This window comes from Rattus norvegicus, chromosome 12 (genome assembly GCF_036323735.1).
Source record: "Rattus norvegicus strain BN/NHsdMcwi chromosome 12, GRCr8, whole genome shotgun sequence".
Lineage (NCBI taxonomy): Eukaryota > Metazoa > Chordata > Mammalia > Rodentia > Muridae > Rattus > Rattus norvegicus.
The window spans coordinates 3,904,399-3,927,032 of NC_086030.1; the positions used below are offsets into that span (position 1 = coordinate 3,904,399).

Consider the following 22,634-nt stretch of genomic DNA (forward strand, 5'->3'; position numbering starts at 1 on the left):
GCCTGGTGAACTCAAAACACAGGCCCACAGGAACAGCTGAAGACCTGTAGAGAGGAAAAACTACACGCCCGAAAGCAGAACACTCTGTCCCCATAACAGGCTGAAAGAAAACAGGAAAACAGGTCTACAGCACTCCTGCCACACAGGCTTATAGGGCAGTCTAGCCACTGTCAGATATAGCAGAACAAAGTAACACTAGAGATAATCTGATGGTGAGAGGCGCAGGCATCCAAGCAACAGAAACCAAGACTACATGGAACCATCGGAGCCCAAATATCCCAAAAAAACAAACATGGAATATCCAAACACACCAGAAAAGCAAGATCTAGTTTCAGAATCATATTTGATCATGATGCTGGAGGACTTCAAGAAAGAAGTGAAGAACTCCCTTAGAGAACATGTAGAAGCCTACAGAGAGGAATCGCAAAAATGCCTGAAAGAATTCCAGGAAAACATAAATAAACAAGTAGAAGCCCATAGAAAGGAGACACAAAAATCCCTGAAAGAATTCCAGGAAAACATAAATAAACAAGTAGAAGCCCATAGAGAGGGGACACAAAAATCCCTGAAAGAATTCCAGGAAAACACAATCAAACAGTTGAAGGAATTAAAAATGGAAATAGAAGCAATCAAGAAAGAACACATGGAAACAACCCTGGATATAGAAAACCAAAAGAAGAGACAAGGAGCTGTAGATACGAGCTTCACCAACAGAATACAAGAGATGGAAGAGAGAATCTCAGGAGCAGAAGATTCCATAGAAATCATTGACTCAACTGTCAAAGATAATGTAAAGCAGAAAAAGCTACTGGTCCAAAACATACAGGAAATCCAGGACTCAATGAGAAGATCAAACCTAAGGATAATAGGTATAGAAGAGAGTGAAGACTCCCAGCTCAAAGGACCAGTAAATATCTTCAACAAAATCATAGAAGAAAACTTCCCTAATCTAAAAAAAAGATACCCATAGGCATACAAGAAGCCTACAGAACTCCAAATAGATTGGACCAGAAAAGAAACACCTCCCGTCACATAATAGTCAAAACACCAAACGCACAAAATAAAGAAAGAATATTAAAAGCAGTAAGGGAAAAAGGTCAAGTAACATATAAAGGCAGACCTTTCAGAATCACACCAGACTTCTCGCCAGAAACTATGAGAGCCGGAAGATCCTGGACTGATGTCATACAGACCCTAAGAGAACAAAAATGCCAGCCCAGGTTACTATTTCCTGCAAAACTCTCAATTAACATAGATGGAGAAACCAAGATATTCCATGACAAAACCAAATTTACACAATATCTTTCTACAAATCCAGCACTACAAAAGATAATAGGTAAAGCCCAACATAAGGAGGCAAGCTATACCCTAGAAGCAGCAAGAAACTAATCGTCTTGGCAACAAAACAAAGAGAAGAAAAGCACAGAAACATAACCTCACATCCAAATATGAATATAACAGGAAGCAATAATCACTATTCCTTAATATCTCTCAACATCAATGGCCTCAACTCCCCAATAAAAAGACATAGAGTAACAAACTGGATACGCAACGAGGACCATGTATTAAGCTGCCTACAGGAAACACACCTCAGAGACAAAGACAGACACTACCTCAGAGTGAAAGGCTGGAAAACAACTTTCCAAGCAAATTGTCAGAAGAAGCAAGCTGGAGTAGCCATTCTAATATCAAATAAAATCAATTTCCAACTAAAAGTCATCAAAAAAGATAAGGAAGGACACTTCTTATTCATCAAAGGAAAAATCCACCAAGATGAACTCTCAATCCTAAATATCTATGCCCCAAATACAAGGGCACCTACATACGTAAAAGAAACCTTACTAAAGCTCAAAACACACATTGCACCTCACACAATAATAGTAGGAGATTTCAACACCATATTCTCATCAATGGACAGATCATGGAAACAGAAATTAAACAGAGACTTAGACAGACTAAGAGAAGTCATGAGCCAAATGGACTTAACGGATATTTATAGATCATTTATCCTAAAGCAAAAGGATATACCTTCTTCTCAGCTCCTCATGGTACTTTCTCCAAAATTGACCATATAATTGGTCCAAAAACGGGCCTCAACAGGAGCAGAAAGATAGAAATAACCCCACGCGTGCTATCAGACCACCACGGCCTAAAACTGGTCTTCAATAACAATAAGGGAAGAATGCCCACATACACATGGAAATTGAACAATACCCTACTCAATGATAACCTGGTCAAGGAAGAAATAAAGAAAGAAATTAAAAACTGCTTAGAATTTAATGAAAATGAAGGTACAACATACCCAAACTTATGGGACACAATGAAAGCTGTGCTAAGAGGAAAACTCATAGCGCTCAGTGCTTGCAGAAAGAAACAGGAAAGAGCATATGTCAGCAGCTTGCCAGCACACCTAAAAGCTCTAGAACAAAAAGAAGCAAATAAACCCAGGAGGAGTAGAAGGCAGGAAATAATGAAACTCAGAGTTGAAATCAACCAAGTAGAAACAAAAAGGACCATAGAAAGAATCAACAGAACCAAAAGTTGGTTCTTTGAGAAAATCAACAAGATAGATAAACCCTTAGCCAGACTAACGAGAAGACACAGAGAGTGTGTCCAAATAAACAAAATCAGAAATGAAAAGGGAGACATAACTACAGATTCAGAGGAAATTCAAAAAATCATCAGATCTTACTATAAAAGCCTATATTCAACAAAACTTGAAAATCTGGAGGAAATGGACAATTTCCTAGACAGATACCAGGTACCGAAGTTAAATCAGGAACAGATAAACCAGTTAAACAACCCCATAACTCCTAAGGAAATAGAAGCAGTCATTAAAGGTCTCCCAACCAAAAAGGGCCAGGTCCAGACGGGTTCAGTGCAGAATTCTATCAGTCCTTCATAGAAGACCTCATACCAATACTATCCAAACTATTCCACAAAATTGAAACAGATGGAGCACTACCAAATTCCTTCTATGAAGCCACAATTACTCTTATACCTAAACCACAAAAAGACACAACAAAGAAAGAGAACTTCAGACCAATTTACCTTATGAATATCGATGCAAATATACTCAATAAAATTCTGTCAAACTGAATCCAAGAGAACACCAAAACAATCATCCACCATGATCAAGTAGGCTTCATCCAAGGCATGCAGGGATGGTTTAATATTCGGAAAACCATCAACGTAATCCATTATATAAACAAACTGAAAGAACAAAACCACATGATCATTTCATTAGATGCTGAGAAAGCATTTGAGAAAATTCAACACCCCTTCATGACAAAAGTCCTAGATAGAATAGGAATTCAAGGGCCATACCTAAACATAGTAAAAGCCATATATAGCAAACCAGTCGCTAACATTAAACTAAATGGAGAGAAACTTGAAGCAATACCACTAAAATCAGGGACTAGACAAGGCTGCCTACTCTCTCCCTACTTAATCAATATAGTTTTAAGTTCTAGGCAGAGCAATCAAACAACACAAGGAGATCAAGGGGATACAGATTGGAAAAGAAGAAGTCAAAATATCAGTATTTGCAGATGATATGATAGTATATTTAAGTGAACCCAAAAGTTCCACCAGACAACTACTAAAACTGATAAACAACTTCAGCAGAGTGGCTGGGTATAAAATTAACTCAAATAAATCTGTAGCCTTCCTCTACACAAAAGAGAAACAAGCCGAGAAAGAAATTAGGGAAATGATACCCTACATAATAGTCCCAAATAATATAAAGTACCTCGGTCTGACTTTAACCCAGCAAGTAAAAGATATGTACAATAAGAACTTCAAGACTCTGAAGAAAGAAATTGAAGAAGACATCAGAAAATGGACAGATCTCCCATGCTCATAGATTGGCAGGATTAGTATAGTAAAAATGGCCATTTTACCAAAAGCGATCAATAGATTCAATGCAATCCCCATCAAAATACCAATTCAATTCTTCAAAGAGTTAGACAGAACAATTTGCAAATTCATCTGGAATAACAAAAAACCCAGGATAGCTAAAACTATCCTCAACAATAAAAGGGCTTCAGGGGAAATCACTATCCCTAAACTCAAGCAGTATTACAGAGTAATAGTGATAAAAACTGCATGATATTGTTACAGAGACAGGAAGATAGACCAATGGAATAGAATTGAAGATGCAGAAATGAACCCACACACCTATGGACACTTGATTTTTGACAAAGGAGCCAAAACCATCAATGGAAAAAAGATAGCATTTTCAGCAAATGGTGCTGGTTTACTGGAGGTCAACATGTAGAAGAATGCAGATTGATCCATGCTTATCACCCTGTACAAAGCTTAAGTCCAAGTGGATCAAGGACCTCCACATCAAGCCAGATACACTCAAACTAATAGAAAAAAATTTCCTGAACAAAACACCAATGGATTATGCTCTAAGATCAAGAATCGAGAAATGGGATCTCATAAAACTGCAAAGTTTATGTAAGGCAAAGGACACTGTGGTTAGGACAAAATGGCAACCAACACATTGGGAAAAGATCTTTACTAATCCTACAACAGATAGAGGGCTTATATCCAAAATATACAAAGAACTCAAGAAGTTAGACCGCAGAGAGACAAATAACCCTATTAAAAAATGGGGTCAGAGCTACACAAAGAATTCACAGCTGAGGAATGCCAAATGGCTGAGAAACACCTAAAGAAATATTCAACATCTTTAGTCATAAGGGAAATCCAAATCAAAACAAGCCTGAAATTTCACCTCATACCAGTGAGAATGGCTAAGATCAAAAACTCAGGTGACGGGGTTGGGGATTTAGCTCAGCGGTAGAGCACTTGCCTAGCAAGTGCAAGGCCCTGGGTTCTGTCCCCAACTCCGAAAAAAAGAAAAAAAAAAAACTCAGGCGACAGCAAATGCTGGTGAGGATGTGGAGAAAGAGGAACACTCCTCCCTTGTTGGTGGGATGGCAGACTGGTACAACCATTCTGGAAATCAGTCTGGAGGTTCCTCAGAAAATTGGACATTGAACTGCCTGAGGATACAACTATACCACTCTTGGGCATATACCCAAAAGATGCCCCAACATATAAAATAGACTCATGTTCCACTATGTTCATAGCAGTCTTATTTATAATAGCCAGAAGCTGGGAAGAACCCAGATGCCCTTCAACAGAGGAATGGATACAGAAAATATGGTATATCTGCACAATGGAATATTACTCAGCTATCAAAAACAATGACTTTATGAAATTCATAGGCAAATGGAGGGACCTGGAAAATATCACCCTGAGTGAGGTAACCCAATCACAGAAAAACACACATGGTATGCACTCATTGATAAGTGGCTATTAGCCCAAATGCTCGAATTACCCTAGATGCACAGAACACATGAAACTCAAGACAGATGATCAAAATGTGAATGCTTCACTCCTTCTTTATAAGGTGAACAAGAATACCCTTGGCAGGGAATAGGGAGGCAAAGATTAAAACAGAGACAGAAGGAACACCCATTCAGAGCCTGCCCCACATGTTGCCCATACATATACAGCCACCCAATTAGACAAGATGGATGAAGCAAAGAAGCGCAGGCTGTCAGGAACCGGATGTAGATCTCTCCTGAGAGACACAGCCAGAATACAGCAAATACAAAGGCGAATGCCAGCAAACCACTGAACTGAGAACAGGACCCCCATAGAAGGAATCAGAGAAAGGACTGGAACAGCTTGAAGGGGCTGGAGACCCCATATGAACAACAATGCCAAGCAACCAGAGCTTCCAGGGACTAAGCCACTACCCAAAGACTATACATGGACTGACCCTGGACTCTCACCTCATAGGTAGCAATGAATATCCTAGTAAGAGCACCAGTGGAAGGGGAAGCCCTTGGTCCTGCCAAGACTGAACCCCCAGTGAACTAGACTGTTGGGGGGAGGGCGGTAATTGGGGGGAGGATGGGGAGCGGGAGGGGTTAGGGTGATGTTGGCCCAGAAACTGGGAAAGGGAATAACATTCGAAATGTAAATAAGAAATACTCAAGTTAATAAAGAAAAAAACGGAAAAAAATGTTCCACCATATAACAAGAGCATACAGTACATTATGTTCATAGCAGCCTTATTTTTAATAGCCAGAATGTAAAAAGAGCCCAGATGCCCTTCAACAGAGAAATGGATACAGAAAGTGTTGTCCTTTTATACCACACAGTTCTTTTCAGCTATTATAAACAGACTTCTTGAAATTCTTGTGCAAATGGATGGAACTAGAAAATATCATAAGCAAGGAAACCAGTCACCAAAGAACATACATGGTATGTACTACGGATAAGTGGTTATTGGCCTAAAAGCTCTGTAATACCCATTATATAATCCACAGACCACATGAAGCTCAAGAGGAGGAAGACCACAGTGTGGATGTTTCTGTTCTTCTTTGCAAATGGAGCAACATCTTTACAGAAGATAGAGGGTAGAAAGGATTTGGGAGAAAGAAAGGAGGGAATGGGGAAAAATGGGGCCAGAATCAGGTATGTGAATAGATGAGAATAATATACAGAGGGTTAGGAATTTAAACAAATGTGTGTAGCAATGGGTGAAGAGTAATGGGCAGTGGCCACCAACAAGTCCCAGATTTCACGAAAGCAATTGGCTCTGAGGACCCGAAGCAGATCAAATTTGTTAAAATGCTCAACAAATATAAGGAAAAACTTCTAGAAACCATAAAAAGAGGTTAGGCAAGGCCCCAAGTTGGGGGATTGGGACACCTCTCATCTCCAAATTTTTAGCTTAGAATGGCTCCTATTGAAAAGAAGTATGGCTACAAAGAGTGGAGCACATACTGAAGAACACATCATCCAAAGTCTGCCCCCCCCCCTTGGGTCCTTCTTCCATTTAAAGAAACCAAATGCAAACACTATTGCTGATGCCAAGAAATGCTTGCAGATAGGAGCCTAGTATAACTGTCTCCTGAAAGGCTCTGTCAGAGGCTAACAAATACAGATGTGGGTGCTCCTCGCCAAACATTAGACTGAGCTTGGGTACCCAGCGCAGCTATTCAGGAAAGGACTGAAGGAGCTAAAGGGGTTTTCAACTACACTGGAATAACTACAATATCAACCAACCAGGCCTACTGTGGTTGTACACAAAGAAAGTGGAGGGACGCTGGGCAGGAAGCTTTTACTGGAGTTTTAGTGACTAGTGTGGCCTTTTGACTATGGGGACTTTCTCCCTGAGCTACAAACTAGGACAAAGCATCAAAAGAGGAGTTGTTGAGGAGAGAGTGTGAAAAAAATCTGAGAGTGGAGGAAATCTTTTGGCAGGACCAGACTTGGAATTCTGTTTGGTAGCATGTATTTCGGTGACAGCAGGGTTTATCTGTAATCTGAGTTGGAAACTTGGACATGAGTGAAGAAGAGGGAGGGAAGAATGTCTTTAGGGCTGAGGAACTAGAGAGAAAATAGAGTACCTTAAGCAAAGAAGACTCCATGTTTTCTGGTAGACATAGTCAAGCTTGTGCCATAGGTTTCCGCTTGAGATGTATGGAGAATTTAGCAGCAAGGTGGGAAGGCAAGCTAACTATTGTATTAGTTAGAGAGTGAGGAAAGTACACAAGCATGCAGTCTACCTTGCTTTCTGGCAGGCATATTCTGCATTTTGACTGCTGTTGTCTGCTAGAAGGAACCTAGAAACAGGAAAGGAGACATTTTTCTCACCTTTCTTCGCTACAATACTCTAAAAAAAAGGTTTAGTTTTTCTGTGCAATATATCAATACCTGTTATGAATTTCTTTACATTTCTTAGAAGAACGATTGCTCCTAGTTTTTGATAAATTTCTCTAGATTTTATATTGATCATAGGAATTTACATTTGTACCAAACATGTTTATGTGCAAAAGTTCTTCGAATCACATCAAAATTATGTGTGTATACCTATAGCAACCATAACTGCAAACATCAACTAGCAATCAACATACAAAATGTTTTTGATGAAGTAAGACCATGTTATTGGTATATTGCGGTTCTAGACCTTGTCCCATAACCGCATATGATCCAAAGTGCTGAGAAAAAAAAACTTTCCTTGTTGTATGTTATACACTTTAATTTAGAATTTCAATCAACTAATCAAACAAACTTTGTGGTACCTTGTAAATTTCTAGGCCTCAACCACATACTCAAGATAAAAGTCATTAATACTTTGCATTATTTCTATCTCTGGTGGATAGTGTTACCCCCAGACTTCACATACTACTTTGTTTTTGTTTGATTTTTTGTTTTTGTTTTCATTGCCTTTCAAGGAATTCTTCAGTTAGGGGGATTTTGAGATACTTTTTCTAAACACTACTGACTATCCTAAAACTAACTGTTGAATCTAAAGGCCTCTAACCCTCTGGGGATTGGTCCAGGTATAATATTCTGTAGATAAAGAAAGAAAATCAGCCTAAGTTTGAAGACTCTACTGCTAGGTTTTGTAATTCCTCTTACTTATAGTGAACATTAACTTCAGTGAAAGAGCAAGACAGGGTGCATCCCATCAATAACAGGATTCCTTAACATATTGATTAGGGAAGCCATCCTTCATTATAGGAATGGTGAAACATCCATTGCATAAATAAAAAGAAACTAGAATCACATAATAATAATCCTCAGAATGTAAGATATATAAGAAAATATTTAGATCCCATGACAAATTTATATTTAAAAATAAAGAGTAGACGTACAAAAATACTTAAGGACAATATTCTAAAGTATTACACAAAATAGAAGCAAAAGAAACACTACCAAAGCATTAAATGAAGCCACAATTACACTTGTACTCAAACCACAGAAATATACAACCAAGTTAGAGAACTTCAGAACAGTTTCCCTTATGAATATTGATGTAAAAGTACTCTATATAATTTTTCAAGACTGAATCCAAGAACACATTAAAGCAATCATTCACGATGATCAAGTAGGCTTCATCTCAGGGATGCAGGGATGGTTCAGTATATGGAAATCCATCAACATAATCCCTTATTGAAACAAACTCAAAGAAAAACCACATGGTCATTTCATTAGATGCTGAGAAAGCATTTGACAAAATTCAACACCCCTTCATGATAAAAGTCCTGGAAAGAATAGGAATTCAAGGCCCATACCTAAACATAGTAAAAGCCATATACAGCAAACCATTTGCTAGCATTAAACTAAATGCAGAGAAACTTGAAGCAATCCCACTAAAATCAGGGACTAGAAAAGGCTGCCCACTCTCTCCCTACTTATTCAATATAGTTCTTGAAGTTCTAGCCAGAGCAATCAGACAACAAAAGGAGATCAAGGGGATACAGATCGGAAAGAAGAGGTCAAAATATCACTATTTGCAGATGACATGATAGTATATTTAAGTGATCCCAAAAGTTCCACCAGAGAACTACTAAAGCTGATAAACAACTTCAGCAAAGTGGCTGGGTATAAAATTAACTCAAACAAACCTGCAGCCTTCCTATAGTCAATGAGTAACAAGACTGAGGAAGCAATTAGGGAAACAACATCCTTCACAATAGTCACAAATAATGTAAAATACTTTAGTGGGACACTAACCAAGTAAGTGAAAGTCTGTATGACAAGAATTTCAAGTCTCTGAAGAAATAAATTGAAGATCTCAGAGCTGGAAAGATCTCCCATGCTCGTGTATTTGCAGGATTAATATAGTGAAAGTGGCCATCTTTCCAAAATCAATGCACAGATTCAGTGGAATTCCCATCAAATTTCCAACTCAATTCTTTGTAGAGCTAGAAAGAGCAATTTGCAAATTCATTTGGAATAACCAAAACCCAGGATACTGAAAAATATTCTCGATAATAAAAGAATTCTGCAGGAATCACCATCCCTGTCCTAGCATTGTAGAGCAATCCTGGTAAAAACTGCATGGCGTTGGTATAGAAAAGAGATGGTAGATCAATGGAATATACTTGAAGACCCAGAAATGAACCCACAAACCTATGGTCACTTAAACTTTGACAAATAAGCTAAAACCATCCAGTGGAAAAAAGACATAGTTTCAAAAAGTGGTGCTGATTTAACAGTAGGTCAGCCTGTAGAAGAATACAATTTGACACATTCTTATATCTTTATACAAAGCCCAACATAAGTGGATCAAAGACCTCCACCTAAAACCAGATAAACTGATACTAACAGAAGAGAAAGTGGCAAGACTCTTGAACACATATGTAAAGGGGAAATTTTTCTGAACAAACACAAATGGCTCATGCCCTTAGATTAAGAATCAAAAGTGGGACCTCATAAAACTGCCAAGTTCTGTAAGGCAAAGGACACTGTAATAGAACCAAACAGGAACCAGCAGATTAGGAAAAGATCTTTACCATCCCTGCATTTAATAGACGGTAATATCCAGTACACATAAATTTGTCAAGAAGTACACTCCATAGAATCATATAACCCTATTACAAAATGGTGTACAGAGCTAAACAAAGACTGAAAGTAAAATGAAAATTGATCAACATTCTTAGTCATCTGCGAAATGCAATTCCAAAGAACTGTGAGATTCCACCAGTCAGAATGGCTAAGATCAAAATCTCAGGTGACAGCAGATGCTGAGAAGGATGTCAAGAAAGAGAAACTCTCCTCCGTTGTTGGTGGGATTGCAAGCTGGTACAACCTCTTTGGAAGTCATTCTGGCAGTTCCTTGGAAAATTAGACTTAGTACTACCTGAGGACCCAGCTAAACCACTACTGTGCATATACCCAAAAGATGCTCCAATATATAACAAGGACATATGCTCCACTGTGTTCATAGCAGCCTTATTTATAATAGCCCAAAGCTGGAAAGAGCACAGATGCCCTTCAACAGAAGAATGTATACAGAAAATGTGGTGGATATACACAATGGAGTACTACTCAGCTATCAAAAACAATGACTTCATGAAATTCACAGGGAAATGGATGGAACTAGAAAATATCATCCTGAGTGTCGTAACCCAATCAGAGAAAAGCACACATGGTATGCACTAAATGACAGGTGGGTATTAGCCCAAAAGCTCGAAATACCCAAGATCCAATCTACAGACCACATGAAGCTCAAGAAAAAGGATGACCAATACTCACATACGTCCACCACTTCTTTAAAAGGGCAGCAAGAATACGCATAGGAGGTGATAGGGCGGCAAAGTTTAGAGCAGAGACTGAAGGGATGGCCACTCAGAGACTGCCCCTCCTGGGGCCCATATATAGACAGCCAGCAAATCTAGGTAAGATGGATAAAGCTAGGAAGTGCATGCTGACAGGAACCAGATATAGATTTCTCCTGAGAGACACAGACAGAGCATGTCAGAAACAGAGGAGAATGCTAGCAGCAATCCACTGAACTGAGAATGGGGTTCTTGGTGGAGGAATTAGAGAAAGGATTGAGAGAGCTGAAGGGTCTTGCAGCTTCATAAGAACAGAAATACCAACCAAACAGCTGCCAAGGAGTAAACCACTAACAAAAGACTACAGATGGGTTGACCGTGGGCTCCAACTGCATATGTAGCAGAGAATAGCCTTGTTGGGGCACCAATGGAAGAAGCCCTTGGTCTTGCCAAGGTTGGGACAACCAGTATTGGGCAATGTCCGGTGGGGCAGGAAGGGGGAGGTGTACGGGGAAGAGAACACCCTTACAGAAGAAGAGGAGGGGAATGGCATAGGGGGCTTATGTCTGGGAAACCAAGAAAAAGAATGATATTTGAAATGTAAATTTCAAAAATTATGTTAAAAAAAAACTAAAAAAAGAAAACAAAAAGCAAAAAAACAAAAACCAAAAAAGGATACTTTTAAAAATGAAGAAATTTTAATTTAAAATCTATGAAGTTCAAACTGAAGTATGAACTTCAAAAGTTATGTATTTGAATGTTTGCGTTAATTCAGAAATGCTTTACTAAAAACGGTTTTACAGAATTGTTCTATTGTTAGTAAGATTAAAAACTGTTCTGGATATCTAATTACTCTTCTGGATGTTTAATTTGACACAAAATTCTTACTAGATCCTATAAATATCAAATATAAGACTGTAAATTGATGATGTCCACATTTCGGTCTTCAATCTTCTTTTTCATATTGTCTGTGAGTTGTATTTTGGGCATTCTGAGCTTTTTGCCTAACACAACTTATCAATGAGTACATACCATTTGTGTTCTTTTGTGAATTGGTCACCTCATTCAGGTATGATATTTTCTCATTCCATTTATCTGTCTGCAACATTTACACAGTCATTGCTTTTAATATCTAGGTAGTATTCCATTGTGTACCATCTTTTTTGTATCCATTCCTTCAGTGCAGAACTCATGAGTTGTTTCCAATTTCTGGCTGTAGTTAATAATGTTATGAACATAGTGAAATATTTGTCCTGGTTTTATGTTGGAGCATCTTTTGGTATATGCCCAGAAGTGGTATAGCTGGGTCTTCAGAAAGTCCTATGTCCAGTATTCTGAGGAACCAGCAGACTGATTTTGATCGTGGTTGTACCAGATTGAAAATTTTTACCTACAATGGAGAAATGTTCCTTTCTCCACATCCTCTCCAGCATCTACTTTCACCTGAATTTTTCATTCTATCTCATATGTTGTGCTTCCATTTTCATTAAACTCTAGAAGTCTTTCCAATTCTCTCCCTTTCTTTCTTTCTTTCTTTCTTTCTTTCTTTCTTTCTTTCTTTCTTTCTTTCTTTCTTCCTTCCTTCCTTTCCTTCTTTCTTTCTTCTTTCTTTCTTTCTTTCTTTCTTTCTTTCTTTCTTTCTTTCTTTCTTTCTTTCTTTCTTTCTTCTCTGACCAAGCAAACATTAAATAGATAGTTGTTCAGCTTCCTTGTACATGTGGGCTTTTTGGTATTTTTGTTATTCCGAAAAACATCCTTAGCCTATGCTGGTCCAATAGAATCCATGGGATTAATTCAATGTTTTGTATCTGTTGAGGTTTGTTTTATGTCTGATTACAAGGTCAGTTTTTGTATAGTAGTAGGAGGTGATGAGAACATGGTGTAAGCTTTTGTTTTAGGGCAAAATGTTTTGTAAGATATCTGATAAATCAATGTTTATCAGAGTACAGCAAATACAGAGGCGAATGCCAGCAGCAAACCACTGAACTGAGAACAGTACTCCCGTTGAAGGAATCAAAAAAAGAACTGGAAGAGCTTGTAGGGTCTCGATACCCCATATGAACAACAATGCCAAGCAACCAGAGCTTCCAGGGACTAAGTCACTACCTAAAGACTACACATGGACTGACCCTGGACTCTGACCTCATAGGTAGCAATGAATATCCTAGTAAGAGCACCAGTGGAAGGGGAAGCCCTTGGTCCTGCTAAGATTAAACCCACAATGAACGTGATTGTTGGGGGGAGGGCGGCAATGGGGAGGGGAACACCCATAAAGAAGGGAAGGGGGGGCTTAGGGGGAGATTGGCCCGGAAACCAACCGGGAAAGGGAATAACACTCGAAATGTAAATAAGAAATACTCAAGTTAATTTAAAAAAAAATAAATACTCAAGTTAGTAAAGATAAAAAAAAAATCAGTGACCCATGTTAATCTGGATTGCACAAGAGCTGTCACTTCCTCTGACCATATAAATGACTATAATTGATCAAAAAAATACATTCTACATTTAAAACATGTTTTATTTGCCTTTATAATAATTCAGTTGTGGTATTTACACAATGGATATAATTTCATTATCTGTTACATAACTTTTTAAAACTTATTTTACATAGTATGGGTAAACGCCTCCAAGGTGATTGGCGTACAAACTACTGTACTCCAATCAACTTGGCCATTTTTCACAAAATTGGAAACAATTCTACCTCAATACCTCCATACCAAGCTATATCTCTTCTGGATATATGAATATTAATATATACATATATGTGGATATATGTTTATATTATGTTTGTATATATACACATATATATAAATATATATATACAAATATATATATGTTTATTTATGATGGCCAGGAGCTGGAAATACCCCAGATGTCTCTCAGCTGATAAATGGATAAAGAAAATTTGGTCTATTTATAAAATGCAGTAGTATAAAGTGTTTAGAAACAAAGATGTCATGAAATTCAAAAGCAAATTGATGGACTAGGAAATATGCTTCTTAGTGCATGGTGTGTTCTTGCTTATAAGGGAATATTAGCCATAAAGGGCAGGATAACCACACTGCAATTACAGACTCAAAGAAGCCAAAATAAAAAGTCAGAGGAGCATGCTTGAATATTTAACAGAAGGGGAAATAAACTGAAATTGGGGGTGGAGGAGTAGGGGCAACTCAGTGGGAGAGGGTGTGGGAAGGGTAACAGAATAGGTACATCAAACGAAGGGAAAGAAGGGGAGAGAGAATAAAAATTGGCAATGGGCAAGGGTGGAGGGCAGTGTCTATGAAGTGACACTAGCAGATTTCCTATCAGTGAGCGGTATGTATCTTGACATGGCCACATCCTATAGGCAGACAGGACTTCCACTTTAGGGATAAGGACACTTACCCACCTAGAAAAAAGTTACATCCTGAAAGTGTCTTACCTACATTGTATACAGAAACAGTGGTGGAGCAGAGACTGATGTAATGGCCAACCATTGACTAACCCAAATCAGACGCACCCCATGGGCAAGAATCAATTCCTGACATTATGATACTCTCTTATGCTTGCAGAGAGGATCATAGCTTAACTGTCTTCTGACAGGATCCACCTAGCAGCTGATGGAAATAGTTAAAGCAACTCACTCCCAACCATTAGATACTCACAGAGTCTTGTAGAAAAGTTTGAGGAGAGATTGAGATACCTGAGTGGGTAGAAACTCCACAGGAAGTTCAGCAGCATCAACATACCTCTACCTATGGGGACTCAAAAACGTAAACTCCAACTAAAGATCATACATGGACAGAACCTGGGCCACTGCCATAAATGTAGTAGACATGCATTTTGGTCTTTATTTGGGTCCCAAGTGAAGTGGAAAGTCTCCCTGATTCTGTAGACTGCCTGTAGATCCTATACCTTTAAATAGGCTTTCTTGTCTGGTATCAGTGGTAGAGGATGTGTGCAATCCTCTGCTGATTTGACATGTCAGGGTGGGGAGATAATAAGGTGGCTCTTTCTTCTCAGAGGTCGAATGGAGCGAATGGGTAGAAGAGAGTGGGTATTGACTAAAAAACAGTGTGAGATGGGGACTAGGAAGAAGGGGTTGATGTTGAATTTTTAATTGAATGATGGAATGAATATATGAATGACTACATAAACAAATAACTAATGTAAAAAAATAAATTTCCCCACAATGCATGTCATTTCCTTTCATTAGTGATGTTGTTTACAGTACCTCATGATGGTAGATTTCTAGGTCTAATGTTTGCTCTTCATTAACTAAATCATCCAAATTACTGAACATGTCTATAGTGGGAAATAGTGAAAAAATGCATGCAATATCCCAATTTGCTTTTCTCTGGCCCCATGTAGCACCTTGTAGAGACCACAATCCTAGGGCTCTCTTGTCTCAGACGCTGTTCATATTTCTAGCCAGGCTTGGCATATTCTCTTGCCCAGAGCTCTTGAAATATCTTCCCTGAACTTGCTAAGTTCCCTTGGTAGGTCACTATCACAGCAGCCCCACACATCTAAATTCTGCATGGCCCTTACCACCCTCTTCAAAACAGTTGGATTCCATACCAATGTAGAAAAACACTATACAAAATTAGTTTAGAAAGAACAGGTAACTCAACCATTGGCTGCAATTACAAACATCCTAAAAATTAAATCCTATGGTGGCTCATCTAAGGCCTCCAGTTAGTGACATCTTTAACCCTAACCTCTCTCTCCATCCCAAAAGCATCAAATCCCATTTGTCCCACTCTCTTCTTCCCCATTTGACTTGAAAGTCCCCTCTGCTTACTCAGTGATTGGTACTCTTAAATCATTATTCATTAAGGAAAGGTACTTGCCACACCTGTCTAACACAAATATTTCACAGTGCACATTTGTCTCCGTTACAACAGCTTGAATCTTCTCTCTATGTACAGAGGCCAGACTGGTCAGATCATTGGCCTGGAATTCCTAAGAGTAGCCAAGACTTGGAAGTGAGAGTGTTCCTGTAGCTAGAAAATATATTTGACATTCAACAGAAAAAGTTCAACAGGGTGGGAAGTAGCAAGCTAAGTTCAATAAATAACATTGTGACAGTGATCTTGAGATGTAGCATCATGGGTAAGGTAACCCAATCACAAAGACAAGAAAAGAAAAAAAATCACACATGATATATACTCAGTGATATGTTATTAGCCCAATATCTCAGACTCTCCAGGCTAGAATCCACAGACCACATTAAGATCAAGGAGAAGGAAGACGAAAGTGGAGATGCTGTAGTCCTCTTTACAAGAGGAAATAAAGATATTCATAGGAAGGTAAGTGGACATAGCGTTTTGAGAAGAGACTGAAGCAATGGCCATTCAGAGTCTGCCACATCTGGTGATCTGCCATACTTATATTTTACCAAGAAACTTGTTTTAATAGAACTATGCAATGTGAACCCATGAAATTTTACACAAAAGTCCCTCACAAACTTACATCTCAGTCTTACAGATCTCTCATTTCTCAAGTGAGTACCATTTTGCTTTCATTGTATCTATCCATGTGAATTGTTTATTTCACCACTATGAAAATAGTATTGCCCTAGAATACCCTGGTCAAATTCAACCTCGTTCACAAGGCCTATTCAGATATATATCCCTAAACAATGATTTCCATTACACATCTCTTCTTTAATGTTAATGTGCCATTTACAGTGACAATTTCTCAGATTCTTGTCTTACTCATTTAACTTAAATCACTAAAGGAAATAATTGATTCATAAATGTATCTTCAGACATTTTACAATATTATACTATAGTATGTAATGTCCATAATTCATACATACTATGTGATTTCCCAAAATATGTCCAACCGAAATGAATGTAAATGAAATTCATAATTAACTACTTGCCAGAATAAAATTTGTATTCTTTATACCTCCAATATTCTTGAGTATCAACTTCTGTTTATTTCTGTAGCCTCTTATCTGTAATTAAAGAGATATGAAATGGTAACTTCAATAAGTGTGAATGAAATTACCTGATTTAGGAAAGTCATTTAAAAAAAAACATTGTATAAAGATTGGTGCTATGGATATACCTATCTACAGTCCAGTGATTTACACAAACATCCACCACCACAAAAACAGGACAAAAATTCATTTTGATCCTAAAGCTTTATTCGTATGTTTCCTGGCAGGATGTTCTTTAATCTCTAGAGCAAGATTGCTCAGAATTACCATATATTCTCATTAACTTCATTAAAATTATAGCAAAGGTTGTTTTTGCTATAATCAAGAGTGATTTTGATTAATACTTAGGAAATCAAACCCCTCGCCAGCAGTGGGAATGAGAACAACCTTTTCAGTCAGTCGTCCTTTCTCTTCCTTCTCTCCCCTTCTTGCAAAAGGCCAAAGATACAAATGCACCAGAGGGATTTTTAAGAGTCTTTTTACTTTTGCAGGTAGTTCTAAAGAAATCACTCCAAAATGGGAGTCCATTTTCCTCTCTCTTGAGTGTGAAGAAAAAACACACAAGTGCACACCAGCCTGCCTTGGCTGGCAACAAACAGTGCCTGGAGCACACACCCTCTCTTACAGGCTGACTGTTAAGTCAGCAGAGAATGCTGGGAAAATCTAGAAGATGAAGAAGGTAACATACCCATGTACACATGTAAAGAGGACATGAAAATTGCAGACAGGTATTAGATAAAAACTAAAGGACCAGTCAAAGATGATCTATCTTTGCTTTTAGAAACCATACCTTTTGAGGCAACCCACATTATAACTTACTCTGACTTCAAAGCATAGTTTGACACGTGTGTTTTTGTGCTTATGATCTGTTCATGAGCGTTCATTAGTACACTGTGTACAGTGTGAGGTGGAGCAGGTCATTGAGGGAGAAGATGGTACTGGAAAGATAGTCATTTGACACGATATAGTTTCTAATGTTTCAACCACACCCTCCTCTATTTTCCCTCCCTTCTTTCCATTCTTTTGAGTACTGAGGCTGGTAACCATGACCTTGTGTGTGCTAGACAAAGACTCTATCAATGATTCTCTGTTGCCTCCTTATTGATCTGTGTAATAATTTTTGATCACAGGATAGGTGTAAAGTAGTGTATCTTCACTATCTCCTCCTTCAAGGAGTGCTAAGTACTCTAATGTCTTTTTCCTTTCCAACCTCTATGGTTCCTGCTTTTAGGAAAAAGTGGGGCCAGGTTACAGGTTCAGAGGTTCAGTCCGTTATCATCAGGGCGGGGGCAGGACAGTGTCCACACAGATGTGGGGCTGGAGAAGCTGAGAGTTCAACATCTTCTGAGGGCAGATAGGAGAAGACTGGCTTCCAGGCAGCTTTTAGGAAGTCATGTCAGACTATTTCTTATGTTTGGACACTGTAGGTATCTGTGTTGCACTGCTTTCTTAGGGCTGCTGGGACACAGTGGAGTTAAAGTATACATTAACAACTGGCCACACAGCAACATTTGATCCATTAAAGACTGACTGTATTATTTATGACAGTATGTATTATTTATGTCTTTATTGCTTTGAAAGACACCATGGCCAAAGCACATTAAAACTAAAATTAGGATGATGTTTCCAGAAGGTTAGAGTCCATGATGGCAGAGAGAAGCCATGGTGTCAAGACCAGCTGAGAGCTTACATTTTGGGTAATTTAGTGTGAGCATGAGTGTGTGTGTGTGGGTGTGTGTGTGTGTGTGTGTGTGTGTGTACATGCGCAAGAGTGTGTACATTTACGTGTATGTGTATGTATATGTGTAAGAAGAGAGAGAGAGACAGAGAGACAGAAAGACACACACACACAAAGAGGATTGATATGTACCCTGGTGCCTGTGGAAGTCCAAGAAAAGTTATGGAGTTGATATTCTCTCACCTCTATATCGGTTCAAGGAATCGAGTTCAGGTTATCAGGGTTTCTGCTTTTTATGCAGAAGATAACTGTACAAGAAACAGGATAACTTAAAATTTGAAAAGAAATCATAATTTTTTTCCAATTCCCCAGAGTAGAATTCCCCAGAGTTAAAAATATCAGCAGAGCCATGCTCCTGAGTGTTCCTGGATTTGAATGAAATCCTTCCTTCCTCCCCATGCCCCATTCTTAACTACTTTGTATCTCAGTAAAATATAAGAACAGCTAACCAGTTTCCTGTGGATAGATGTGGAAGCCTTTCTTCTGGATTTAGATTAGTGTGAGCAAAGGATGTGTCCCTCAGGTGAGTGGAATGCCATTCTTTGTCACCTCAGCTTTCACAAGTCCTTTGTAATCACAGGAATTGCAAGAAGCTGTGCAGATGACAGGGCCATGGTACAATGTTCACAAATGCCAATGTGTAGAAAGGCCTAATAATACACTAGGTGTGAATGATGATCCTCAATTAAGGCCTTTGCCAGTCATATTGCCCAGTTAGAATATACATAATTGTAAGTAGGACTCTTTTTTTTTTTACAAAAAGAATATTTGCTTGTAAAAAGTGTGACATTCAAGAGTTAGCTTAATAGGATGTGGAGAGATTTCCCAATGAATACTGTAGACCTCAGAAGAACAAAGGCGAGCACCTGGTTCATTTTAAACAGATGTCACCTGCTGTGGAAACTTCTTTCAGGCAAAGAATACAATGTTCTTAATGTTCTCCAGGCCTGTGATGGATAGTTACATAGATAGGAGAAAGGGGGAAATAGTTTCTCTATTTCTGCTTTGAACCTAGATGCCTAAGCAACACAAATCCATCCATTTACATTTTGGTTATTAGGTGGCTGAAAGATTCCCACTAGAATAAAGTTCAGCTTTAGAAGCGTTGTCCTCCTCTGAAGGCCCTAGTTTCTTTGCCTTTCCTGAATTTGATCTTATTGTTTGTTTTACAGTCCCCTTCCACTGGTGATCTTACTAGGATATTCATTGCTACCTATGAGGTGAGAGTCCAGGGTCAGTCCATGTATAGACTTTAGATAGTGGCTTAGTCCCTGGAAGCTCTGGTTGCTTGGCATTGTTTTTCATATGGGGTCTTAAGCCCCTTCAAGCTCTTCCAGTTCTTTATCTGATTCCTTAAACAGGGGTCCTATTCTCAGTTCAGTGGTTTGCTGCTGGCATTTGCCTCTGAATTTGCTGTATTCTGGCTGTGTCTCTCAGGAGAGATCTACATCCGGCTCCTGTTGGCCTGCATTTCTTTGCTTTATCCATCTTGTCTAATTGGGTGGCTATATATGTGTGGGCCACATGTGAGGAAGGCTCTGAATTGTTGTTCCTTCTGTCTCTGTTTTAATCTTTGATTCTCTATTCCCTACCAAGGGTATTCTTGTTACCCTTTTAAAGAAGGAGTGAAGCATTTGCATTTTGATCATCTGTCTTGAGTTTCATGTGTTCTAGGCATCTAGGGTAATTCAAGCATTTGGGCTAATAGCCACATATCAATGAGTGCATATCATGTGTATTTTTCTGTGATTGGGTTACCTCACTCAGGATGATATTTTCCAGTTCTAACCATTTGCCTATGAATTTTATAAAGTCATTGTTTTTGATAGCTGAGTAATATTCCATTGTGTAGATGTACCACATTTTCTTTATCCATTCCTCTGTTGAAGGGCATCTGGGTTATTTCCACCTTCTGGCTACTATAAATAAGGCTGCTATGAACATAGTGGAGCACGTGTCTTTTTTATATGTTGGGGCATCTTTTGGGTATATGCCCAAGAGAGGTATAGTTGGATCCTCAGGTAGTTCAAGGCCCAGTTTTCTGAGGAACCTCCAGAATGGTTGTACCAGTCTGCAATCCCAGCAACAATGGAGGAGGGTTCCTCTTTCTCCACATCCTCGCCAGCATTTGCTATCACCTGAGTTTTTAATCTTAGCCATTCTCACTGGAGTGAGGTGAAATCGCAGGGTTGTTTTGATTTGCATTTCCCTTATGACTAAAGATGTTGAACATTTCTTTAGGTGTTTCTCAGCCATTTGGCATTCCTCAGCTGTGAATTCTTTGTTTAGCTCTGAACCCCATTTTTTAATAGGGTTATTTGTTCCCTGTGGTCTAACTTCTTGAGTTCTTTGTATATTTTGGATATAAGCCCTCTATCTGTTGTAGAATTGGTAAAGATCTTTTCCCAGTCTGTTGGTTGCCATTTTGTCCTAAGCACAGTGTCCTTTGCCTTACAGAAGCTTTGCAGTTTTATGAGATCCCATTTGTCAATTCTTGATCTTAGAGCATAAGCCATTGGTGTTTTGTTCAGGAAATTATTTCCAGTGCCCATGTGTTCGAGATGCTGCCCTAGTTTTTCTTCTATTAGTTTGAGTGTATCTGGTTTGATGTGGAAGTCCTTGATCCACTTGGACTTAAGCTTTGAACAGGGTGAGAAGCATGGATCGATCTGCATCCTTCTACATGTTGACCTCCAGTTTAACCAACACCATTTGCTGAAAATGCTATCTTTATTCCATTGGATGGTTTTGGCTCCTTTGTGAAAAACAAAGTGCCCATAGGTGTGGGGGTTCATTTCTGGATTTTCAATTCTGTTCCATTGGTCTATGTGTCTGTTTCTGTACCAATACCATGCAGTTTTTATCACGATTGCTCTGTAATACTGCTTGAGTTCAGGGATAGTGATTCCCCCTGAAGTATTTTATTGTTGAGGATATTTTTAGCTATCCTGGGTTTTTGTTATTCCAGATGAATGTGCAGATTGTTTTGTCTAACTCTTTGAAGAATTGGATTGGTATTTTGATGGGGATTGCATTGAATCTATAGATCGCTTTTGGTAAAATGGACATTTTTACTATATTAATCCTGCCAATCTATGAGCATGGGAGATCTTTCCATCTTCTGAGGTCTTCTTCAATTTCTTTCTTCAGAGTCTTGAAGTTCTTATTGTACAGATCTTTTACTTGCTTGGTTAAAGTCACACCAAGATACGTTATATTATTTGGGTCTATTATGAAGGGTGTCATTTCCCTAATTTCTTTCTCAGTTTGTTTCTCTTTTGTGTAGAGGAAGGCTACTGATTTATTTGAGTTAATTTTATACCCAGCCACTTTGCTGAAGTTGTTTATCAGCTTTAGTAGTTCTCTGTGGGAACTTTTGGAATCACTTATATATACTGTCATATCATCTGCAAATAGTGATATTTTGACTTCTTCAATTCCTATCTGTATCCCCTTCACCTCCTTTTGTTGTCTGATTGCTCTGGCTAGAACTTCAAGAACTATATTGAATGAGTAGGGAGAGAGCGGGCAGCCTTTTCTAGTCCCTGATTTTAGTGGAATTGCTTCAAGTTTCTCTCCATTTAGTTTAATGTTAGCAACTGGTTTGCTGTATATTGCTTTTACTATGTTTAGATATGGGCCTTGATTTCCTATTCTTTCCAGGACTTTTATCATGAAGGGGTGTTGAATTTTGTCAAATGCTTTCTCAGAATCTAATGAAATGATCATGTGGTTTTGTTCTTTCCGTTTGTTTTTTTAATGGATGATGTGGATGGTTTTCCGTATATTAAACCATCCCTGCATGCCTGGGATGAAGCCTACTTGATCATGGTGGATGATTGTTTTGATGTGCTCTTCGATTCGGTTT

The 22,634-nt window shown here is 38.6% G+C and overlaps 1 pseudogene; it reads right to left on the reverse strand.

Annotated features, from left to right (window-relative positions):
- The window catches only part of LOC120099624 (uncharacterized), a 242,269-nt pseudogene that overhangs the window by 183,895 nt on the left and 35,740 nt on the right, over window positions 1–22,634 (reverse strand).